Source organism: Pinus tabuliformis, chromosome 1_2 (genome assembly GCF_031772625.1).
Source record: "Pinus tabuliformis cultivar Carrire ecotype Pingquan chromosome 1_2, CPIR1, whole genome shotgun sequence".
NCBI classification, from domain to species: Eukaryota; Viridiplantae; Streptophyta; class Pinopsida; order Pinales; family Pinaceae; genus Pinus; species Pinus tabuliformis.
In genome coordinates, this window is record NC_142298.1 from 249,367,236 (window position 1) to 249,372,622 (window position 5,387).

Here is a 5,387-nt window from a genome sequence, read left to right on the forward strand (position 1 = left end):
TCCTCCTGGCAAATCCATGTCCACTGCCAATTCCAAGCTTCGTGTTCTCTTGCCTTATGTGTTTTTTATTCTTTCTTCTGTGAGTTATCTCTTTCTTGTTACCACTACGCAATTTGTATGCACTCTTGCTTCTCTGTCTCTCTGCACCCTTTCCCCAATCGAGCTTTGCTTCACGTACTTTTTCCATGCGTGTTGACCACACATGTGCTTCCCACGCGAACCTGGACTACATGGGTTTGTCCTTAACTGAAGAATCCCATTCCTGAATTCAATTCTAGCACCAACAATGCCATAAATTCATCAAGTACATAGGTGATGAAATAAAAACAGTGGTGTTGTATCAACTACAACAACCCCAAAATTTCCACTTCTTTTCAATTTTGGAGACCCCCATATGGAACCGATTTTATCCCCCATCTATGGTATCCTAAGGGTTTTTTTTCTCATTGGCCTACCTGAAGGTTCCATAAGACCTAAAAAAATAAACCCAAATCCTCGAACTTGAGTTTTTACTCAAAAAGTCACAAGTCGTGATTGTAGCTTATAGTGGTAGCTTTCCTGACCATTAAGGTTGTGACTTGTGACCTTTGATCCTGTAGCGAATCGCACCCATAACTAGTGAGTGCGTTCACACTGGGTGTTGGGTCTGTGACTTGTACCCTCCTTCATGCTAATCACATGCGACCAAAAGCCTCACACAACTTTGTCTTGCGGCCCTCTCTCCTCAATCTATTTGTGTGTGAGAAATTTTCTACGCAATCTTGTGATGTGAACTCCTTTATGCTGGTCGCATGCGAACTAGACACCACACAACCCACACCTACGACCCCTCCAAGTCGCTAGGTTGCATCATAGGCTTACATCCTTCATGCAACTACCAGACGCAAGTGTGACTTACGATCTTCACCTTGGGCTAGTCACATGTGATTAGTTCTTCGAGTGGTTTCCCATTGTAACCTCCTCTTGCATGTGCACATTCCAATATAAAATATTGATGCCCTCTCATGTTTTCATTTTTCCTCCCACGACTGAGAGTGTAACCCCTCCCCAACAACAAGTGGCAAGTGCGACCTTCTCTACTGGTAAGTAACTCTCCCTCTTCATAATCATTTCAATTTGCTGCAAATGAACATGTCTCCATTTCCTAAGTGTCATGATCATGCACATTCTCTGACATAAACCCTTAAGTCCTCATGTTATGCCTATGCCCACCCACCCTATTCACGTTCACCCTCAGTGTTCCAAACACTCACACTCACCTTATTCTTCCTGGCCATCTCGTTTTGACTAAACTCTCTATTATGACAAACCCTCACTTCATAAGGATGGCATCATGAGTTGTGGTTTGATTTGTGTTCAAAACCATTGACTAGGGTTGTTATTTAGTTTTGGTGATGCTACCACCACCGGAAGCATATCTTTCTAGCTAAAATCATTCGAGCCCTTGCTCTCATAGTGTCATTCACAAGTCATGTAACGCCCTCCTCCCACATCTACCCAAGTAACTGGCCAACCGAGGTAAACATGTGATGAGAAGTTACCATGATATGATTCAACCTCCTAAGTGACCTTAAGGAAGTGGAATCAGTGGAAACACACCATACCAGACCTTCTGCACTTGCTACGAGACTCCCATAATGCATCCCAGTCATTCCCCTGACTAGCCCCTGGGTCCCACTGAACTTTTAGATCACTAAACCCTTGGACACTCCCTTCATATGGACAAGGGTGCATCTGAGGAACTCTAGATGCATGCACAGTATGTGTATGCCAACGTCCAAGGACTTTCCTGCTCAGAACTGTGCCTACAACTCTGGGATTTGTGCCACTTTTAAATCCCAGAATCTAGGTCACTACCCAGAAACCCCTGTAGCTTTCAGAATCCTTAAATTACATTAAGAAAAGACTTACGAATCAAAAACCGACTCCAAGACTAGGCCTGAACATCCCCAATCGGGACTGACATTCTGTCAAACACTTGGCATCAATGCAATCTACAGGAAATGAATACAAGAAAGAGCATAAATGATTGATAACTCATATAAGACTTGGCAAGAAGGATCACCACCCTCTTCCTTGAATTGTTTTGACATCAATTAGGTCTTACATCCATTATCCTTCCATTTACAAGTAAATACATGAAATAACTATGACAATAACCAGTCACATAACCATGCTTATAACCAACATTAAACCATCAAAATAACAATGAGATCACAACCATTAAAGCCACATATAAACAAGTACAAAAGCAAGAGAACTTAGCTTTTATTAAACATAGGAAAAGTCGACCAGGTTTGGGACTTCCACATACCACCCGACCGTAGACATAGCTTAACCAAATCTTTCTTTCATCGAGTCACCCCAGTGCCATATTCCAAGCATGAATGTGGGATCTCATGGATAAACCAATCCAAAAACAACCAAGGGAATCCAAAGGTTAAACCACCTCCACCCTCACCAAACTGTGATTTCACCAAAACCGGCACCGAGATCACAAAACCAAACCTAGCTTAGAATGCCTCCAAACTCCATCATTATCCTTGAGGAATTTTTTATCTCATTGTCTCTCAAGATTTACCACAATCCGCACTGAATCACTAGGCCTTAAACCAATACACCAGTCTCTCAAGCTTTCCCGCAATGCACACTAGATCACTAGGCCCTAAAATGAGACTCCAACCTCAGTCTTTACCATGTATCTTGCCAAAACTGGTCAAGGGATTCCTAAGCCTTTGAGAATTTTCCTGTGACCATCTCTGCCCCAGATTTCTAAAACATTCGGAAATTCCAAAGCTCAAAATCGAGAAAACAATCCCATCACACCATGGCTATCCGGAAAAAGGAAAGGCAAGGTTGAAAACCATTGTCATAACCTGATAAAACCATGCCACCGACAACAAGAGAACCACATACCAACATGCAAAACCATGCATGTCAAAACCAGCTAGGAAATCACACATGCAATATCTTACTTGCAAGTATTCCTGTTGAAGTTGCTTGATCCCGCTCTTCCTTACTTGATCATTCCTTTCCTTCATTTCCTTTCCTTGCTTTTTCCTTCCTTGCTCCAAAGCTAGAGTGCTCCAAGAAAACTCTACGTGTCCAAGAGCGAGAGAGAGAGAGAGAATAATGAGAGAGCTCCAAAATTGAATTGGAAAAAGGTACCCACTGATCCTCAAAAGCCTTTTTATCAATTAGGCCTCTATTTTCTTCATTTTCCATTATTTTCCTTCAATTTCCTCCTCACTTGCAACCTCTGACCTTTCACCTCCTTTTTATCCTATTTTCCTTTAGTTTCATAAATAAAAGTGCCAAAAATGCATTTTTGCCTTTTTAATGCCTTAGCCATTACCTTTTCCAATTTCCTTAGCCATAAACACATCTAGTGATTACCACTATGATATCTTTGCCCAACATTAAGCTTGGAATAAGTGTTCTTAAACCGTGGTCTTATTTTACCTATATTTACTTTTATTACATGAACTTTTAACCAAGGGTTGTTACAGAGCCCTCCCCCTTGGGGAACACCATCCTTAGTGTTAAACCACACCAAGACCTCAGCAAACCGCTAAAAAGAAAACATATTTCCCATGGAGATTTATAACTTAGCTCGTTGCAGTATCTACAATGAATGACCTGCGCAAAACCAAAACATCATGACAACATGACCAGATAACAACCATACTGCTTATTAGAGCTTTACAACTTACCTCATGGCGGTATTTACATCCATATACATATGGAAATACACCAAAACATCAACAAAACATATGACAGACATCATACCAAAATTGCTTTGCCTCAACCGACAAACAATGAAGGATGCATTGCCCGCATCTGATCCACCATCTCCCATGTAGCTTCTTCGGGCCCAAAGTGCTTCCACTGCACTTTAACTTGCTATATGTCTTTGGTCCTTAGCATGAGAGTCTTTCGCTGCAATATCCACTGAGGCTCTGGCTGGGATTCTCCTTCTTGCTCCACCTACAATACAAACTAATCAATAACATGATCAACATCCTTTATATACCTTTTAAGCAATGAAACATGGAAAACATCGTGGACTTTCATTGTTGGAGACAGTGTAAGTTGATAGGCCACTAGTCCAATCCTCTCAAGGATCTTAAAAGAACTACAATATCTTGGTGCCAACTTGGCACATGATCTGATCCTTAAAGATCTCTTCTTGGGCTTGATGCGCAAATAGACATTCTCCCCAACCTGAAACTCCTTTAATGCCCTGTGTTGGTCCACATAAATATTTTGTCTATCCTGTGTTGCCTTTAGATTCTTCTTTATAACCTACATTTCATGTTCCATGTCTGCCAACATATTCGTTCCAATAAGTACCATGTTCACTGGATCACTCCAACTGATGGATTATTACAACTCCCCCAATACAGTGCCTCAAAGGGACTCATCCTCAATGACTCTTGATAACCATTGTTGTATGCAAACTCAACCAACGGAAGATACTCCTCCCATTTTCTCTATTGGCACATTGCACACATACTTAACATATCCTCTAAGATCCTGTTGACCCTCTCTGTTTATCCATCTGTTTGCGGATGATAGGTTGTACTGAAGGCCAAATTTGTACCCAAACTTGCAAATAGTTCCTTCCAAAACTTGGAAATGAACTTCGCATCCCTGTTCGAAACGATATTCTTCGAAACACCATGTAATCTCACGATCTCCTTGATGAAAACCTGTGCGACCTCACTAGATGAATATTTAGTTCTCACTAGAATGAAGTGAGCTACTTTGCTCAACCTGCCGACCAGGACCATAATAGAATTATGATGTCTCACTCTCCTTAGAATACCTGTAATGAAATCCATGGAAATGACCTCCCATTTCCATTCCAAAATCGGAATAGGTTGTAGTAGACTACCTGGATGCTTACATTCTGCCTTTACCTACTGAAAATCCAAACATCTAGCCATAAACTCTGCCACTTTCTTCTTCAGATTCAGCCAATAGTAGAAATTCTTCACCATCTCTGATAGCCTGGGTGACCCGAGTATGGTTTCACGTGAAACTCCCTCAATATGAGCTTCTTGAGCTCATTGCAATTTGGCACATAGATCATGTCCCTGAATCTCATCAAGCCATTTGTCATGAGCAGATAGTTTGCATCCTGATCACCTATACCTATACCTGTACCTATACCTATGCTATGTTGTAGCCTGTGCATACTATCCACATACCTATCATCCCACTGTCTTGCCTGAAAGATCTTATATTGTAATTTTGTCCCATAAGAACTCATAGTTGTTATATGATTCACCTATGCCTTCCTGCTAAGAGCATCTGCAACCTGGTTCTCCTTTCCCTTAATGTACCTAATCTCGAAGTCAAACTCACTAAGGGTAGCTAACCAT